This window comes from Panthera pardus, unplaced genomic scaffold (assembly GCF_024362965.1).
Source record: "Panthera pardus isolate Hobbes unplaced genomic scaffold, ASM2436296v1 HiC_scaffold_6, whole genome shotgun sequence".
In the NCBI taxonomy this organism is placed as follows: Eukaryota; Metazoa; Chordata; class Mammalia; order Carnivora; family Felidae; genus Panthera; species Panthera pardus.
In genome coordinates, this window is record NW_026526991.1 from 105,647,590 (window position 1) to 105,668,264 (window position 20,675).

The following is a 20,675-nucleotide window of genomic DNA, read 5'->3' on the forward strand; positions in this document are numbered from 1 at the left end:
CGCACACACACACACACACACACACACACACACTGAATAAGGAAAAGATTTCAGATGACACAAGAGTTTAATGCACTTTGGGGACCCAGTGAGTTGTGGAGAGGAATATTGGTAATGCAGCCCCCTAAGACTGTTTGGACATTTCTACCTCATATGGTAGAAATGTTAAGTGGAGAATTGTTCTCTACAAGTAGATGTTACAGGTATAGTACTTTGCAGATGAAACGGTGAGCTGTTAGCCCCTGCAGCTGCCTCTCAGAGTCTTGGTGATGACTTGAACTCTTCCTGCATTTTTTTCTTTGAGTGAACATTGTCCTAGGTGGGTTCATCTATGTATATAAGACTTTGGACTTAACACTGAAGCATACCGAATGGGGATTTTGAGGCCCTGCTGATCTTTGTATCCTTACTTCTGGCACAGGTCCCCGCTCATTCAGGCCCTTGATACATGAATGAATGCATGCTGGTGAGAACGAATGAATGCAGACCTAGAAGACCTAAAGTGGATGTGCTTTCTGCCTCTCCCAGTAGGTGGCACTCCAGGGCTTAGGAGTCAGGAAAGGGGCAGTCTCCCTGGGTTTGGTGAGGAAAGATATTGGGAGAGTTTGGAGAGAATTTCCTGTGTGCTGTGACTCTTTGCTTATGCCTATACCTGCCCCAGTGCAGAGAACCCCAAAGACCAGTGTGTGTTCCCGTGCCAGCACACACACCAGAGGACCCCCCAGTGTGACTGAGGCCCTCAGTGACCTTGCCACCCTCTGGTAAAGAAAACCCACTTTGGATTTCTCCCACTTTTGCACACTCTTACCTCAGACTTCTGTTTACCTCTAAAACAGCATCCTACTCAGCCTTGAGGGAGCTTTTTGGGTGATTAGCTGAACTTGTTATGGCTGTATATTAATTTTCTCCCTGATTTACCATAGATGTTTTAGTAACCAGAGGGGCCAGGACTTCCCAAGCCCAGTGGAATATGAGGTGACCAGAAATTTGGGATTTGGAAACCCTAACCTATAGGGTTACAGAGCTTGTCAGCTCAAAGGCAAGAAGGCGTTTTCCTAACTTTATTAGGGGAAAAAAAAACACAAAACAACTGGGTACACTTCACAGCTGATTTCTGTTTATGAGTCTGGCTGGGCTCATGCTGGGTAATGGCAGAAAAGCTCCCGAGACCCAGGTTAGTCAGTAACTGAGATTTGTTCTAATTTTCAGTGATGTTTTCCAACTCCTGGTTGTTTCTTTTCTATCCCTTCAGTTGGCCTTCTTAGTTGTGGCAAATTCTGTGAGGTCTGAGAACCTCTTGCTATCAGGTTAAGAAGGGGCGAATGAGTGGACCATAGCGTTTTCTTCCTTTTCAGTAATTCTTCCTGCCTGGTGAGGCATCTATTTGTTACATGGTAGTAACAGGTCAGCTGGCGTCATCCCCACTTTTCCTTGCTGGGACTCCAAAATCAGTGCTCCGCATTCAAAAGTAAGAGACAATTTTATTTTCCAGTATGGACTAAAGAAAACTGATAGATTGTTTGGGAAACACCTGAAGACTTAAGAGCAAAGCCAATTAACAAATGATCGCACTAATTTAGTCTGTTTTTAGATCCCATCCTCACTGTTGCCTCAGTTAATGCTGGGCACTGTGGAGGAGAGCAGAAGACTGATTTAAAAAAAAAAAAAGGCATGGGGAATTGTTTTGCAAAATATCAGGTGCTGAATATTTAGCAACATGAGTGCTAAACATTCTGATAATGAAACAACACTCCATGCCATGGCTGTCATTATTAAAATAATTTAGTAAACACCTGTTTACATGTACCTCAAGGTTAGATACTGTATAAAACAAGTAAAAGTGACAGGATCCCTCTGGGAAAATGGAATGATTTTCAGTGCTGTTCTAAAGCCAGCACTAAAGCCAGTCCTGTTCTAAAGCCAGGTCCATAGACTTTAACTGAACCCGGGTCAGAAAAGCAGCATGGAGGGCTGAAGAAGCGAATGTGATGGTTTGAACCAATAGCCCAGGTACTACAGGAAAGGTCTTCGATGTATTTTAATTCCCAGATGGAGTGCTTCTGTATTCAAGATGAGGCTTTACTGACCCTAGGAGGTGCACACCTAGAACATTGCCACAGACCTTGCTTCTTTCCCTCCATGGTGTAGGAGCACTTGGAGGCAGGTTCTCGTGGCAAGAAGGCAACTGGAGCGGAGTCTCGGGTTCCTAGGAGGCTTGGGACCCTGAGAGCCATGCTGCAGTTGTAGTCTGTGCCCTGTGTGGGTGGGGGCCCAGGAGGGCCTTGTAGAGGAGCAGAGTTGTGAAATGGCTGGGAGCTTCAGGAAGCCAGCTGTTGGGAGAAGGACGCAGGAAGAGGCCCAGATGACCGGGATGTGTCCAGGGTGGGGGGGTAGTTTGGGGAACACAGTTACAACTTGTGGAACTGAATTAAATCAAGTGGGGATTTAAGGGACATAAGGAAAGCAGTTTGGGCCTGGAGCTGGGGAATCAGAGGTTGAAAATAGGCCCTTCCCCAGAGACCAAGTGAATGAAGGGAATAGTAAATCTGGCTCAGAGCCAGAGAATGAGGAAAGGGTGGATTAGCTGGCAAGAAGCCAAAAATTCCTCCCCTTCCCAAAACCTCACCAGACCATTGCTGTCCATAACATGTTCACTTAAAAACATCTTCTTGCTGCACTGTGTGCGTGTGTGTGTGTGTGTGTGTGTGTGTGTATGTATGTGAGAGAGACACAGAGAGAGGGTGGGGAGGGGGTGGTTCTAGATTCATGAGCTTTGAAGGGTTTGTCAAACAGACGTAGAATAAATGTAATGTCTCTGGGAATTTACTTTCTAGGATCAAAGCATTTTAAGGAACCTTAGGACAAACTCTGTTTCTAGTTACGAAAACAAAGGCTCCTAAAGAGTCAGTCATTCAGGCAGGGATGTGACAGAAAACAAGGTCTTCAGGCTCTTTTTCCTCCTGCTTTCTCTTGACCATACTTGGTATATGTTAAACCTGATAAGAAAGTATTGCTTAGTATTTCTGGTAAAATTTTGCTTAATCAACCTTTCAACCTCTCTCTATTCTACCTCTGTCCAATCCCACCTTTGTACTGACTTAAAATCACTTCTGAGATGTTAGATTTGGAAACAGAGTTGGAGTGGGGTGGGGGTAGCTATCATTGGAAAGGTTTAAAAATAATTTCTCAGGCTGCAGAGTAAAAGTTCATACATGTCCACAAGGACCTCCAACAAAATTCAGATCACTGTTCTGTCTGCAAACAGATATAGCTCCAAGCTGTTTTTATTTGTGTACTTCTTTTCTGTCCCGCTCTAGGCTCATTTCAGCCCCTGTGAGGGAGTGGGGTGATGAGAGGCGAGCTGTTCTGTAGGACTTCCCTTGGCGAACTGTTGGCAGTTCTTCGTGGACTGGCTTTGCTGTTGGTCAGTGCATGGAGTCACATCACTGCAGGGTAGAAACCGTGGGGACATTTAAGTTGCAGGCTGGCCAGAGGACCGGCTGCCGTGGACTCTACCTGAGTTGGAAGAACAAAGGCTTCTCCTTGCTTCTTTGTCAGGGCTGGTCTTCTAGGACAGGGCTCTGCCCAGGAGACGTTTAAATAAGGAGCCCTGGTTTAAATCAGCACATGGAAAGGAATTCATCTAGGACCTGCCTCTGACATTCCCATCATCCTTGAAGCGTTTGTTGGCTGACTTGTTTGATTCTCTTATAAATCGAAAACTGGAAGGCCGTTTAGGCTGACTTGATCTCTAGCTTTAAGACAGGGGCATGAGCTAGACTCACCCTTAGAGATGTGGCCTTTGAGATCCCTGGGGGAAACCACCATTTCAGAACATAGTGTTGTGATAATTTCATGAAATATTCACACTGCCAGTCTGCCGAGGGGGGTTTCTTTTAACACACTTGGCTACACTTGGTATTGCCCGCTTGAACCTAGCTAAAAAGAAAATAAAATAATCTTGTCTCCTGTCCTTTAGAGAACCAAGCCAAAACCCAGACAGTAAATGAATGTTCTTCCCCATATAGCCTGTGGGCAGAAATGTTGACTTGATTACTCAATTAAGCTCTATTTACTTTGTAACCATTGTGTCATGTTCAGTCATTTATATTGTTTTTTCCTTCGAAAATAATCCATGTTGGGCTAAAAAACTTTCAAAGATGTTAGTTAGCAAAAGTAAAAAATAAAATAAGACTATGGCTAGAAAAATGACTGGGGTCACATTCTTTGACTTGATCTTTTTTTGAGAGTTCTGAGGAATCAAGCCTTACATTTTTCATCTATAAAATGGAGATAAGAATCCTTAGCCAGTCAACTTTACAGGGCAGCTGTGAAGCTCCGTATGGGAGAATGAGTGTAAATCACCATGCAGGTATCAATTATTCTTATCAGAAAGCAGACCACTAGGGTTTGAAAAAGCAGTGCCATGAAACAACTTTCAAAGTGTTTCAAACTACTTTGTAGGTGTTATTGGATGACTGACATTATTCAAAATTTCAAAGATGGAAATGGAAGACAAAAAGCAAGAGACCGAGGTGGTCTGGCTGATACCAGAATAAGCAAAGAAGTGAAAAATTGGTCATGATAGGCTTGGTATTTTGGTTTTCTTGACATCTGTTGACCAGTGTGAGGCCAGTAGAATCCCAGGACTGTGGGACCGTCTGAACTGCTGTTTCCAACCAGAGTGTCAGGACCCAGGGATGCAGGGTTTCCTTATGCCCACCCAGCAGCTGTCCACCTGACACGCTGCCGTCCTCTCCCACCCACAGCGTGAGGCTCTCTGCCTTCAGCCTAAGGTCCAAAGCCAAACTGGTCAGAAGTCCTTTGGTGGTACAAATATCTGAAAATAGGGCCACTGAGCAGGAAGGACACCAGCTGGGCAAACGAACATCCACTTGCTTTCTGACATGAATTGCCGAAACCTAAACACAGCTCCTTAGTATAGAAGGACAGACTGCCTGAAAAATAAAACTTTGCTTCAGATGTAAAACTTGCTTTAGAAAAAAAAAAAAAACAAACCCCTATTTTTCATGAATAGTAAAAGTGCTAGAGGTTTGTAGATAAAGAGAGGGAATAGTTCCATGCAGCACTGAGACACTTACCACAATAGGAAAAGGCTTTAATTTTCCATCTTAAGTGAGAGATTAGCCTTTAGTTTCCTAAAGCAAAAAAATCTCATCATTAAAAAGGGTGCTGGAAAATTCACATTTAAGTTTGTACCTTGCTCCCCTCACTAGGCCCCCTCTCCCAGCCTCGGGTCAGTCTGTAGAGTCTTTCATGCTTTCATTTTTATTAAAAAAAATAAGTTATATTGAAGTATAACTTCTTCCTTTTTATATTTTTAGAATGGGGCAGGAGTGATAACTACCACTTATTGAATGCCTAGTATGTCTCCAGCAGTGTTCTTTGGGCTTCATGCGCTTACTATAATTTTGTCCTTATGTTAGTCCTTTGCGGCAGGTGCTAATATTTTTCAGATGAGGAAACTGAGGACCAAAGATCTTGTGTATTGTGGCCAGCATCACCCAGACAGTATTGGGGTGTTAGAATTAAATTCAGGTCTGTTAGACTTTCAAAGCATTTGTTGTTTCTATTATTTCTCTATGTGGGGAAGAGGAGAAAGAAGAACTCACTATCCATCCATTTTGGAAAAAACTACCTTGGGCTAGCCTTATGGAACCGTGCTTGGATTTGCTCTGTGGAAACTCCAGCTTCTCCTGGTCATGTGTAGTAGATAAACAATTGAACACTTGTTCTTTCTTTCTTTCTTTCTTTCTTTCTTTCTTTCTTTCTTTCTTTTTTTTTTTAGTATGTATGTATGTATGTATTTATTTATTTATTTATTTATTTATTTATTTTGAGAGAGAGAAAAGAGAGAGTGTGTGTACATACACACACATACACATGTGCGCGAGTGAGTGGAGAGGGGCTGAGAAAGAGGATCCCAATCAGGCTCCACACTGCCAGCACAGAGCCCAACGTGGGGCTCAATCCCATGAACTGCGAGATCATGACTTGAGCTGAAGTCAAGAGTTGGACACTTAACAGACTGAGCCACCCAGACACTCCAACACTTGTTCTTCTTTGGTGGCTGCTATGTGGTCACTCTGCATGCCCCTCCTCAGGGTCCCATTTTCTGGCTATTCATTTATGTCCATGGTTTCTGACTGGGCCCTCTTTGGTTTTTCAGATCCCTCTGTAGATCTTAATGGTAGATCTAGACTAGTAAGTCTTGGCTTTGAGATGACCACTTCTTGGCATGGCTTTACTTCACCACCCATTCTTGGAATGTCTTCTCAGCAATTCCCTCCTGGAAAATGGACAGTCTCCATCCTCAAACAAGATTCTGACAAGTTCAGGGGACCGTCCTTGCAGCTGAGCTTCCGAGACTTCATGAATGAATGAATGAATGAATGAACTATTTATTTTTAAATAACACCTTTGTGGAGATATAATTCAGATGCCATAAAATTCACCCTTTAAAATATACAACTTAGTGGTTTTTAGTTGTTTTACAGAGTTGTGCAACCATCACCACTGTCTAATTCCTGCACATTTCATCACCCCAAAAAGAGATGCCCCCCACTGGCAATCATTCTCCTTTTCCTCCTCCCTTCAGCCCCTGGAAACCATGAGTTTACTATCTGCCTGTATGGATTTTCATGCATTATTATCAGCAATAATAATTCTACAATTGGAGCTCCTCTGTGTAGTCTAGCTGTTGGCAGCACATCTCATGCATTTCAGATCTAGGTATGTCGTGACAATCTGTATGATAAATGATTCAGTTAAAAGGAAGCATATGAGATTATTTAGAGACTTGCGTATCATTTACAGCTGAAATTAAGCACTTTCTTTCACTTATGGAAAGAATGGTTTTAAGATTTATTTCTTTTAACTGGCTCAGTAAAGCTAAGTGTACAAGTCACATCTATTGATAGTTGAAGGAGATGTGAATGCTGACCTTTAAATTTTTTTTATTGTGGTAAAATATATGTAACAAAAATTTGCCATTTTAACCATCTTAAATATTAAAATTCAGTGGCATTAATTTACAGTGTTGTACAACTATACCACTGTCTATTTCCAAAACTTTTTCTTCGTTCCAAACAGAAACTCTGTTACCACTAAGCAGTAACTCCCCACTCCACCCTCTCCCCAGCCTCTGGTGACTTGTGATTTACTTTCTGTCTCTATGAATTTGCCTGTTGTAGATATTTCATATAAGAAGAATCATACAATGTTTGGCCTTTTGTGTCTGGCTTATTTCACTGATGGTGTTTTCAAGATTTAGTCCATGTTGTAGCAGGTGTCAGAACTCCATTCCTTTTCAAGGCTGAATAATATCCCATTGTAAGTATATATCGTATTTTGTTTATCCATTCATCAGTTGATGGACACTTAGGTTGTGAATACACTCTGGCTATTGTGAATAATGCTGCAATGAACATTGGGATACAAGTGTCTGTTTGAGTCTTCGTTGTTAATTCTCTTGGATATATACCAGGAGTGAAATTTCTGGTTCTGAATTATGACTTTTTAGTTAGAAGAGCCCATTTCCTTGTGTGACTCCCCAAGTTTGAATCCTGCAGAGGAAAAATATAGTATTAGGAAGTTCCACTGTGTCAGTAATGAGAATGTAGTATTTTCTCTGGGGTCCCAGTGCCTATATCAGAAATTTAACAATCTAACAGCTGTCTTGATGAGGAGTGACTGATGCTGCCTCCATTCCAAGAAATAATGAACGTCACTAGATCCAGTTCAGCGTTTACCTCCATGCTGACTGGGATTTGTAACTGGACAGGAAATGGGTGTTTGGCAAGACAAAGCTATTTAGTCTGTCTGTCTGTCTGTCTGTCTGTGTCTCTCTGTCTGCCCATCTGTGTAGTCCAGGGGCACCCATGTCTGTAGAGAGCTGTATCCAGTCTGACAATCATGAGGATTGAGGTGGCTGCTGTTCCTCTGTACTGTTGGAAGGGCAGTGTGGCTGGGTTGATAGGGTCTCTCTTTCCCAGCTTTGGAGATGCTTGGGGGGAAGCCGTGTCCCAGATCTCTTGTCTACTCCTCACACCATCTGAAGTCTAGGCAAGGGAGGAAAAAAGTGTGATGGAAAAGAAACAGGGAAAAGAGTCAGGAAGAGAGGGAGAGAAGGGAGTGGATAGCAGAGGGAAAATTTTTAAACTTGATAGGTCCATGCTGGTGATTAATGGCCCAGTTAAAGATCAGGAAGCTTCTTTCCAATCTTGGGATGGCTTTTTTTTGGTAATTGTCTTACCTAAAAGTAGTAATATTATCTTACATTTTGATTGACCTAAAATACCTCTTTAGTCCTTTTCATGTCTACTATTTTAGCTGTTATTAAAAAAAAAAATCCATTGAAGTAGTGGGACAAGTGTTATTATTCCTAGTTTATCAGATAAAGAAAGCTGGGCTTAGAGAATTGGAACAACTTGCCTGGTTAGGGAAGGAAAAAAAACTAGTCAGGTTTATTTTTTTTGAGAGACTATTTTATGTTAGACTTATCTTATGTTTATCTTTGGGGGTCGCATATATGTTATTTCATTTATTCCTTACACGAACCCTATTAAAGTTGGATAGCTTTTTGGTAACAGGATAGACTAGAATATACTTCTCCTTATTCTTGGTTTTGTGCTCTTTTTGTAGCCTGGCTGTATTATCTGTTAGGGCACTATGTTCTGATGTAGGCACAGATCTTAAAGCCTCATGCCTGCTCAACTTCACATACTTCCATGAGCCTGTGCATCTTGATTGGTGGGTTCAGCCTGGTCATAAATGTGTGCATGTGCGTGCGTGTGTGTGTATGTGTGTCTTAGATTAGCAGAGCTCAGTATGCTAAGACAGAGATGCAGGTCACTTCGAAGACCAATACACTTAATTTTATCCAACTGTTAGTAAATTATTCCCTTGTAGGCTCTGACTTCACATCCCCTCCCTGGTCCTGCTTATAGGTGTGTTCTGGCCATTGTCCATAGCTAAAATATTGCACAGTGTTTCTCCAAGGTCAAAAAGCTTCTGCTACCCTGTCTGGGTGCCCAGGTCATTCTGGGGCTCCAAGCTCCACATCTGAGGGGATTGCAGTGACTCACATCTCATATTTGGTCTGCAGTGGATAGGATCTTATGGCTCTGTTTTTCAGTTATTTAAAAGGCAAAAATTTTGACCTATGCCCAGCTGTCTGAAAGACCAGGAGATAAGAAGCCTTTTTCTAAGATAAGTTGACTGTGAAGTGTCCCTGAATGTGGGGTATCTCATGCCAATTGTGATGAAAATAATTTTAAGTTGTTTTTTCCCTTCCCCGAATTGGGATGGTTGGTCGTTCACAGAAAGTTATGAGCATCTGTTATCTGTAAGGCAATTTGCTCATAAGATCTCTGGATTCAAGGAGACCTTCAAGATTATAGTCTCTTGATTATCCCTTCCTTTAGGGAGTATGTAGTTTAGTAGGAGGCAAGATACACACCCACATTCACAGATAGAACTATAATAAAAGACAGACTATGCTTGATGTTACAGGGAGGTAAAGATGAAAGCCTTACTGGTTTAAAGAAGGAGGGTAATACAGTTAGATGGAATAAGTAGAGAAAGCTTATGCAAAGATGATGACAGCTGGATCTTGAAGGGTGAACACAAGTGGGGTAGAGAGAGGGGTTGCACATTCACTACAAGAAGAATTGTATAGTCAATGGTATGTTGAAAGGCATATGCATTGGATTTTAAAGGAATAGTGAATTGGGTTGGATTAGAGCACAAGTTATATATGGGCAGAAGTGAGAGTCAGGCTGAAGAGCTTGCATCCCATTTGGTAGGCAGCGGAGGACCACTGAGTGAGGAGTGGTATGGTCAGAGCTGCTCTGCCAGAAGACCAGGCAGGGAGCAGAGTAAAAGATGAAGTGGGGGTGCTAAGACTGCAGGTGGGGGGACATTTATGAGGTCATAGTCCAGGCATGAGAGGGAAGAAGGGCTTTTCTTAACAAAAGCCAGAGGGCAAGGGAATTCTTTGCTGTTGTCTATATGGAAAGGGGAGAGGGTGGATTTAGGGAATAAATGGAAGATACTCAGCATATGTGCAGAATTAGAGTTCATTTATTTATTTATTTATTTTTTTTTTTTAGAGTTCATTTAGAGGTGATGTTTGAAACTGTGGAAATGGATGAAATTATTAGGGAGAGGGAACAGAGAGACGAAAATGATGAAGGGGCTGAAGATGGAGTCCTTACATTCAAAGGATAGGAAGGGGAAGAAATGGAGCAGACAGAGCCAGAACGGTCAGGGAAGTAAAAGAAGAGCCTTGCTACTGTGGAGCCATGGAGGGCAAGAAGGCCAGTGCTGTCCGTATTAAATGGAGTAGTGGGTAGGGAAGATGGGAACTGAGAGAACTCTACTAGATTTGATGATTTGGGTATCAGCAGTGGACTTTGAAAGTGGGTTCAGTCAGACTGCCTGGTGCGGAAGCACGGTGGATGTGATGGGAGGCATAAATGGACCACTCTTTCTACTCTTTCTAGAGTTTTGACTGTGAAGGAGAAGAGAAGAGATGGATTTGTTGGCACATGAGAGACGACATGGAAGTGCGGGACTGTTGATGAAACAGATCTAGAAGGCAGTTGGCAGTGGGGTCAGGGACAGGAACGGGAGGTTTAACCCCAACCAAGGAGGTACAATTCTGTCTTCAGAAATAGACTAACAGTAATCAGAGGATGAGAACATAGAGTTGTGAGGGAGAGCTGAAAAAGGAGATATTACGGGTCTCAGGGACTACATTGCTGGATCCTGAGACAGATGAAGGCAGTTGTAGTGTAGTCTGAGTTTGAAGACACAGGAAGAGGCAACGGTCAGTAGAAAATACTATGGGACATCCCAAAGATAATCAGTAAGTGTTGCTAAGTCAGAGGAAACCTGGTTGAGGTCAGGAAGCATGAGTTAGGGGCCAGCAGTGATCAACATTCCTAGGGAAAGTTTTTCCAGAACTGAGTTTGCCAAAGTGAGATAGGCACTAAGTAGGTCAAGGGGGCAGAGGACTCTAGTTCTGTAAAGAGATAAATTAAGCTAGAGTTGATGTGGGAGAATGGAGGTGGTTGCCTAGGACAATTGAGGTGGCTGGTGGGAATGGAGGTCTCAGGACACATAATTTTAGTAGGATTCATGAGTCTGAATCCTCCAGCCTGCCTTTGTTCTCATGGATTATTCATCAGAATAGCTGGTTGGCCACTTGAGCTCTGAGTGGATGTACAGAGGAGCAGGTGGGCTTTCTTTGGGGAACATAAGAACAGGAAGAAGATGGCAAACCTGGGTGATAGGAATAATGGCAGTGTAAGAAGAGTAGATATAAGGTGGTGGACTAAGGTGTGTGTGTGTGTGTGTGTGTGTGTGTGTGTGTGTATGTGTGTGTGTGTGTGTGTGTGTTTGCATGGAAGGGTAAGTGCATGGAGACAAATTTTACTGAAGTCTTAAAATTTGGCTTCCTGAGAACCTTCTGGGCACTAACACCAAAGCAGAGAGCCCATGCTCCAGAGACCTGAGGTCATGTTCAAGACAAGGACGGAAGGAAGCAGGTGACATCAGGACTGGCATAGAGGTGGACATAAAACATCAGGTTGTCACAAATAGTCTTAGGCATCGTGGACAAGGAGTTTGCACTTTTGGCCTCAGTCATGGCTCAACAGTAGATAGGAGTGTTCTGGACAATTCAGATGAGAAGTGCCGGCTTGGGGTGGCACTATGATATTAGTTCCTTGGAGACCTGGTTAGCCTTTGTGGAGTGTTAAGCTTTATGATTTCATATCATTACAACTGTATGTATATAAAATTCCTGAGAAAAGAACAATTTATTATTTTTTCTTTATCCCCTCCCTCTCATAACCTCCCATAACAAAAATGTTATAAACCACTGGAAAATCTCAGGCTGGATCCCATTGGAGCTTTGCAATACCTGTAGTTTCCTGCAAAAAGAAAAATATATCTGAATGTTTAATGAGAGGATGTAGTTTTTGGTGCCAAGGACAATAACACTCTTTGAATGCCATGGAAGTATACTCTTCTGGATGGTACTTCATCCAAGAAAGAGTTAATGACCAGGAGGCACCCCGGGCTCTATCCCAGTCCTTGTCACATGTACAGGGACTCTAGTAAGAAGTCTGACAGGCAGCCTCTGTGGACTGGAAAGCCTTGCCTAAAGGCAGTGAGAGGGGCAGTGGCTGCAAAGGCCTAGTGATTTGAGTAGGGGAAGCTAGGCCCCTGCACTTCCACTCATGTTCTCTGCATTGACCATCACAGTGAAATGCACAGATAGTCCAGTGGCTGCAAGTCCTGCCTTTTTCCTCTAGCTCCCTGAACCCATCCCCCACCTCTTCCACTAGACCTGACCATTGTGTGGCACAACCCCAGCGAGAAGAGTGAAGCCTTTACTGGGAAGCACATTTTTCTGCCTTTCTTAAGTAGTGAAGTGGCACTAGTTGCCGGTCTGCCTTCCCAGAAACCTCTGGGAATTGGCATGACCAGTCCTGTGGCCACATTTCACCTTGTCTGGCTTTATTTGGGAAACCTCTTTGCCAAGTTTGGCCTTTTATTCTGGAGAAACTCAAGGTGGCACTGACCCCACCTTGATCTCTTGCTGGATCTGGGCAGCAAGACTTTGGGATTTTCCCTTTTTCCACTCCAAGGAAACTTGGGCAGAATGCACCCCTTTCCTCTGAGGGTATCAGTTGGGGAATGGGCTGAGTCTGAATGCAACCGGTTTCCTCAATTCCTGTTGCACTTTCCAGACAACTGGTTCTAGATATTTCCTTAGAGTTTGACTTAGCTATCATAGAATAAAGGGGAAAAGAAGATCCTAAAGAAGAAAATGGCCTTAAAAATGTTCTTGAGTTGGATGAAGAAATGGAATAGACCTGGTGTCTCCAAGAGGTAGGCACAGCTCTTCTTTGAGACATCCACAGAGAGCACACTGGGCAGTCACATTTATGCACACTCAGCCCAGGGACAGGCATATGTCAGTGCCTCCTGAGGGGTTATAAATAGGTTGTGGTCCATTTGAAGGAGAGAGGATAAAATGGTAGTAAAAGTCATCTTTATTGTGTTTTAGGCCCAGAAGTAAATGAACAGCAATTCTAAACCTTAGGGAAGTGTTCCTTTAGCACTTGGGGACAAAATGCTTTCAATTTCTTTGGCAAGTATCTCCATGCGGTATGTGTATGTGTGTGTGTGTGTGAGAAAGAAGAGGCAGAGAGGAGGAAAGAACAGCATGACTTAGCTGGAAACCTCTGAAAGACAGCATGTTGTTACAAGGTTCAGGCATGCCTGGGCGCAAGGAGACCTGTGTTTAGATGTACCTCAACCTCTTGCTTTGGAATTTTGGTTGAATCATTTAACTCCCCTATGTCTGAGGATCTACATCTGCTACCTCTCTCTCTCTCTCTCTCTAAATAAATAAATAAATAAATAAATAAATAAATAAACATTTAAAAAAAGAGAATGTCTTAGGTGATAAAGGAAGAATATAAGACAACCTTGCTCTGGAACTTCAGAAATAGTACCAGAGAAAAGGGCTTTGGGCTTAAAAATTTTTTTTTAATGTTTATTTCTTTTTGAAGGAGAGAGAGAAAGACAGAGCATGAGTGGGGGAGGGGCAGAGAGAGAAGGAGAGGGAGACACAGAATCCAAAGCAGGCTCCAGCCTCTGAGATGTCAGCACAGAGCTGGATGCAGGTCTCAAACTCATGGGCTGTGAGATCATGACCTGAGCTGAAGTTGGACACTTAACCAACTGAGCCACCCAGGTGCCCTGGGCTTTGGGGTTTAAAGGCATGGGAATGTCCTGTGTTTCCCTGTCCTAGAGAGGGGTTCTTGAATTGAGGATGCTTTATCTTACATGCAGTAGATGTGACGAAGAATTCAAAGCTGCTCCCAAGGAAGCTTTTGTGAGGAAGCTTTATTTCATCTTTTATTCTTTTCCTTTCTTCTTGGTTTCTTTCCTTAATATGGAAGCACATATTTTATAGTTCTTTCAGGAATGGTCTAGAGTGGTAAATTTCACACTTCCTCAGTCTTTGTTTGACATTGTCTTTTTTTCTTTTGTCTTCACTCATGAATGATGTCAGGTACAAAATTCTGTGGTAGTAGTTTTACTCCAGCAATTTGAAGATATTCCATTTTCTTCTGGACTCTATTGTTGCAGATGAAAAGTCTGCTATAAGCCTAAATCACTATTCTGACTTAAAAAGATACTCTTTGACTTTAGTGTTATGTGGTTTTACACTGTTGAGTTAATACAGGATTTAAAAAAATCTTGCTTAAGACTTGGTGGGATGCTTCAATCTACAGATTCATATTGTTCTCCAGTTCTGTAAAATCCTCAGTCATTTTTAAATATTGCCTCTCCCCTGGTCTATTTTATTCTAGAACTCTATTATTAAAATATATATTGATCTTTCTCATTTTACATTTTCTCTTAAATGCTCTTTCATATCTTATATTCCATTATCCCTCTTTGTTATATTCTGAATAATTTCTTCAGCTCTATCTTCCAATTCACCAGTTTTTGCTTCATTTCTTCCTAAACTACTGTTTAGCCTTTAAATGCATTTTTATTTTTAATGGCTATTTTGTTTCTAAAAGTTCTGTTTTGTTCTTCCTCAAAAAATTTTTAATAGTGTATATTTTTCCCTTTTGGTTTCTATTCCATATTTTAGATTGTTAATAATTTTAAAATATATAAATCCTATAAATCATATATATACTTTATACATATAAAGTGTGTATAGTCTATTTAAAATTGTTTCATCTACTTCAGCCCTTGGGGAATGGTTATTCTTGTATCCACTGACTTTCATTGGTGGTGGATCATTTCCTTCTGTGGCATATAAATTTTGAGTGTGAACCCATCTTCTTTGTGAATTTTTTTCCCATGGGGTTTTAAGCACCTTGAGTTGTGGAGGTCTTACAATAGTGCTGTTTTGCAGTAGCCTCCAGTGGGTAGTCTTGGTGGTTTCAGTGTCCAGAAACAGTTTTTAATATTTGCTTCTTGACTTAAAGTGCCCACAGCACACTGGTGCTTTAATTATCATGAGAAAAAAAAATTTCAGGCCCAGAATTTCAGTCAGAGATTAGTGGAACATGTATATGAAATGAATTGACTCAGACAAACAGGAAACTATTTTATTTTATTTTATTATTTTATTTTATTTTATTTTATTTCAGTTTAGTTTATTTTGAAAGAGTGAGAGAGAGTGTGTGCAAATTGGGGGAGGGGCAGAGAGAGAGGGAAGGAGAGAGAGAGAGAATCCCAGGCAGACTTTGTGCCATTAGCACAGAGCCCAACACAGGGCTTGATCTCGTGAACTGTGAGATCATGACCCTGAGCCGAAATCAAGAGTCAGACACTTAACCAACTGAGCCACCCAGGTGCCCCAAACAGGAAATATTTTAATTTTTCTACCATTGCTGCATTCAGACCCTCTCTGTTGGATCTCCCTTGCCTTTTCTATCACATTCTCTCAGGCTTATCTTTTCTTTCTACTCATATCCAGTTACTAGAATAGTCTCATTTCAATAGTTAGGACTCATGTTACAGATATTAAAAAAGTCCATAGACTATTTCAGGCCTTACCCATGGCTTTCAGATTTGTATGGAGAATAGTGTAGTGATCTATTTTTTTTTTTTTCCTTCTTCTAGCTCTTCCACTTCTCCCCTATTTCTGCACTTCTAGGATTAGGACAGAGGAGAAAAATTTAGAGGAAGTAAGGCTAAAGTCTCTCTCCTTGGTGCTGTTTCTTGCCAGAGATTGGTTGACTGTCATGTTCTGTGCTGTGGTACTCATCTCAATACTGGCTCTTTGGTCATTTTTGTGGGTTCTTTGATGGTCCCCATGGGGTCCTTTATACCACAGAGCTCCCTGATGTGGGTAATGTGGTATCTCCCAGACTTCTTGTGAATCTCACAGCCTCTTTATGCTGAGGCAACCCTCTTGGGTGGAGTATTTTACAGTGGCTTCAATCCAGCCACCTTACAGTGCCATTAGCTCAGCCCAGTAAAGGCTGCTGTGTTTAGTTAAAATTTGGGACTGCAGGCAGCTTCCCATTGTTGCCCTTTCTTCTTACCCTGTCTCCAGTTCTCCAAGAATTCTCTAGAATTCTTGAGGCAGGAAGCAGGCAATGTCCTTTGGTTTTTGTGTGCACCCTCCAGACTCTAAAAGACATGGGTCAGCACTTTCCCCACAATAGTCCTCTGTTCTGGTTCCCTGGGGAGGGCATGTGGGTCCTGTCCCTTAGTAGGCATCAGGCTAGGAGGTGGCAGGCTGGTCTCTTTTTATCGCAGGCACGCCAGTCTCAAGAGATGCTCCCCTTGGTACTCACCTCACTTGGCTTGGGAGGGAGGGGGAGAGTTGGAGAAGCACACTCTGCCACAGCCCCTACCTTATTATCTCTAGGACTCCTGTTTCTAGTCCTCTGCTTATATGGGCCGGATGGGGTGATGGAGGGAGGGTGAAAGGACCAGTTTGGATGCTTCTTACTTTTGCAGCAAGGTGTCTGTCCACTACCTTCGTTGTCTGAGGAATACTTCTCATTGATTGTTCTTAGGTTTGGGGCTTCAGCTGGAATTCTGAGACAATAGGAAAAGTACTAATCAGCATCTGGTGACCCACATTTCCTTATCTCTTTCTTGGGATGGTGGGCAGAGATTTTAGACTGGGTTTTTTACTGGGGAACAGTTTTTCCAGGTTCTTGGCTTTTGCCAAGGCCTCAGTTCCCATTCTTGACTTTGTGGGGTCCCTTAGCTATGTCTCCTCCCATGTAGATGTTAAAAGCCCAGCTCTGGCTCCACATCCTCCAGGGCCATCACAGCTGTAGTGCTTCGGCTTGTTACTCAGCTTTAAGTTCTCTCTTTCTCCCTGGGACTGAGGAATTCCCTTTCTTTGTGTCAGCTCATATTGTTCAGCATTTCTCTGCATAGTAAAACAATGAATTTGGTTTAAGCTTGGCCTGCCTCATTGCCAGAACTGGAAATTTGCATCTGTATTTTATAGACCACTAATAATAATTCTACTTCCATCACAAAGATGTGAGGACAAATGAAATCATGGATGTGGACATGCTTGGAAAATTTTGACCCATTTATGAAGAAGGGGTTATTATAAATATACCTCTGCTTGGTTTGTTAAATCATTCTCCCTTGAACTGGTACTTTAGTAAAACTATATTTTTAAGCAAAACTGTCAGAAACCAATGTGACATGATGATATTTAATAGTTTACCTCCTTTAACTATCACATTCAATTTATGGCCCCTAATTATTTCCAGTCTATCCTTTGAGACTTACTCATTTAGAGTATTTTAAACTTTCTGGATGTCAGTCCATTATTTCTTCTTTTTAACATTGTGAAGTATAAGAGGTATATATTAGGTATACATTAACACAAATTTTTGTACATTAGGTGTCTGTTAGGTATATTAAGTATATACCAGGTAATATCAGGCTGGCTCATTCTGCTTGTTTTCACTTAGGAAACCAAAGACAGATCGGACTATCAATCATCAATCATCAATCAGTCAGTTAATGTTAAGTGAGTGCTTGCTCTGAGTTTGGCACTATAATAGCCACGTAGCAGAGAGCATAGACAAGCATAACCAATTTTGACAGCCATGTATGAAGCATCTAGCAGAGCCAGACAGACACAGTGCTCAATATATTGAGGAATAAAACAGATGGGCATCTGCCCCCTGGAGCTTACAATGGAGCCACTGGCTGAATTGCATTAGGATTTCTCAGTGATAGCAACATGGTACATTGTTATAACCATACTTATTTGGTAAGTGAGTGAATCCTTCAGACTCTGGAAGTCTTGCTCAGTTTTTTTTTTACAGAGCGTTAGTATATAGACTGATACCATAATCCCATCAGGGATAAATTAAAACAAAAACCAAAACAAAACAGAACAAAAATGTAGTCTGGAAGTTGAGCAACTTTTGGTATGAAGGCATGAAACATAGTATGAAAAATGATTTTATGGGGCTTGTTTGCTATCTCTGTATCATGGAGGTTTGTCTCTGGTTGTCATTTCTGTGCTCTTCCATTGCTGTGGAGCTTTTTCAGATTACTCTTAGGAATCCAGAGCTCTTTGCTTTTACCTCTCCTTCCCTCTGTCAAGACATGCTCACAGAAAAAGGGCTCAGATATTCAACAGAGTCATGAAGCACTGTCCTTGTTCATCCTGGCAGTCATGGGTGTGTCTTGAGTGAACTCTGCTGTCCCTTGAAGCCAACACCATCCCTTGAGGGTGTGAGGAGAATGGTTCCTTCAAAAATCAGTTAAGAGCTCCTCCAGAAGGAATAGGGCCATGAGGACCCTGCTCAGAGGGAGACTGGAATCAACAGTTTATATAAAGTTACATCATTTTTATATCTTCTCCAAAGTATTAGCATGTCCAGCCTTTTGTCTAATTGTGAAATGAAAGATTTTGTCTCTTTTTTTTCAGGAATTCTAGACTCAGAAAATTAAGGTCAGGAGGAATTCGTAAGACTAAAATCATTTCATAGATGATTTTACTGAGCTTATGGCTTCAGATTAAATTAGTAAAGGATATAGCTAAGATGGCAAACAGGTTCCAGGTTCTGTGCCCATTCAAGACTAGTAATGGCTACCTGGACTGCCACCTGCTGAAGACGATTCTAACCATTGCCCAAACTGGGGAAAAGAGTGTAGTGATTGATTAGTGATGTCTGCCACAGACTTAGGATGGAGGTAAGGCATGCAACACACCTACTATTTTGGCTATTCTTGGTAGAGATGGACAGATGTTTAGGTTATATTTTAAATAGCCATCAGATCCAGTTACTTCTATCAAACAAATAGCCAATTCAACAGCAACAGCAAAAAAAAAATGTGTTTGGTTATAATGAAGAAAAAAAGAAAAGTCTTGTCCATTTTATAGACTTTTTCACTTTTTATTCAGGTAGGTTGTTAAGTCATAGACAATTTTTGAAAGGTGAATTAAATATGAGAGATTCTAATTTCCGATTTAACTTTCCTGGAGGAGTCACTAGATAGTACTTTGTAGTTTTATACTGTCTTTCTAAATATTTTTCAAAGCATTTCATACATAGTATCTCATTTTATTCTCCCTTGATCCCTGTGACAGATTTGTTTCTAGTGCATAGCAGAGGTAACTGTGCTCAGAGATGATCTGGCTTGCCAAAGGCAGTCACGAGCAGTTGAGAGGTTAGCCTTGATCCCTGGCTTCCTTCACATGTACCATGAAATTTCTGTGACCCCTCTGGGGTCTCCAGGAGATTTCTGCCCAGCTTATTATTGTTGATACATTTTCTAAGGTGCAGGAGACTGTATGCTGGGGCAGTGACTCAAAATAGCGTCTGTTCCCTGCTTAAGAGGTTGTCCCGTCAGCAGCAGCCTGATGAACTAGACCCCACTGCTTCGGTAAAATACTTTGGGGTTTATAGGATGGAAAGTTTTGTTTAGAAATGAAAATAGCCCATAGTCATTTGTACCCTGAAGTTGTCAGCTGATGCTGTCTGAGTCACCCCTCACCATCTTCTGGCACTCTTGAGGGGCCTCCCAGTGGTCCACCTAGAGTGGTCTGAGTGTGGCCATATTTGGCTTTCTAGAGCTTGTTGGCTTTGGAAGTGCCTTTCAACCTGCCAACACCCAAGTGGGGACCCAGATCAAGCTGTGCATTTAAATGGCCAGGCAGCAGAGAGGGCTCAAGTGGAGACATCCAAGGGATGTGGGGCCATTTACTTAACATAAATCAGCTCTCTGAGCGGGAGTGTCTTAATGCATTCCTTTGGTTATAAACAGTTTAGCGTCATGACAGCCAACATTTTCTCACCCCGCTTTCCCTAGCCCAGACCGCCGTTTGGATTGTTTCTGCAACCAGGGACTTTGATGACTGCGGGGGATGGTAAGGAGGTCCTTCTGAAGAGTAGTAAGCTGTTATTTATCAGAACCTTCTTCCGGGAGTGTTTGTGCTCAGTGGGCGCAGGTGGACCCCCTCCACCCACCCTCGCTCATTGCTCCCAGTGGGTACTTTGCTGCGTGCACCACACAATCTCATTTCATCCTTACTTCCAATTTATGAGGTAGGAACTACTATTATTCCAGTTTTACAGAAAAGAAAACTCAGGTTCAAAGAACTTAAGTAATGTGCCTAAGGTCACACAAATAATAAATGATGGAGCTGGAATTTGAACCTAGGCAACCTGTTTTCTGAGCCCTTGGTCTTAAAAAGTCCTGCCATGATTATCTTGTTTCTTTTCTAATTTGTATAGTTTATTGCTGGGCTTTTGAGAGTTTTCTTGGTACCTTAAATAGCAGCCTGTATGCTGGCAGGACAAGCCTGTGGGCCCACTCACACCTCCCCTAGCAGGAGCAAAATTCGGGTTAAGAATGTGTGTTGTTTTGGAAGTGGTGTCAGCATAATGGTCTTGTCCAAACTCAGATTTAGAATAGCAAGAACCAGGATGCAAGAATCTTGGTTTGTGGTCTGTTCCAGGTTTCTCTTGGGAGTGGAAGGGCCAGGGCTGGTGTTTGGAAGTCTGTGTGTACCCATAGGGCACTAACCAGGAATCCATTTTGGTAGAAACGGGGGTTGGTATATTTAGAAATCATCTCTAGGGACTGTCATATGTGTTTATCTGCATGCT

General features: G+C 42.1%; 1 protein-coding gene across 50 annotated transcripts in view; it reads left to right on the forward strand.

Moving 5' to 3' along the window:
• The window catches only part of CACNA1C (calcium voltage-gated channel subunit alpha1 C), a 752,487-nt gene that overhangs the window by 95,103 nt on the left and 636,709 nt on the right, over positions 1-20,675 (forward strand). The window lies entirely within an intron of this gene.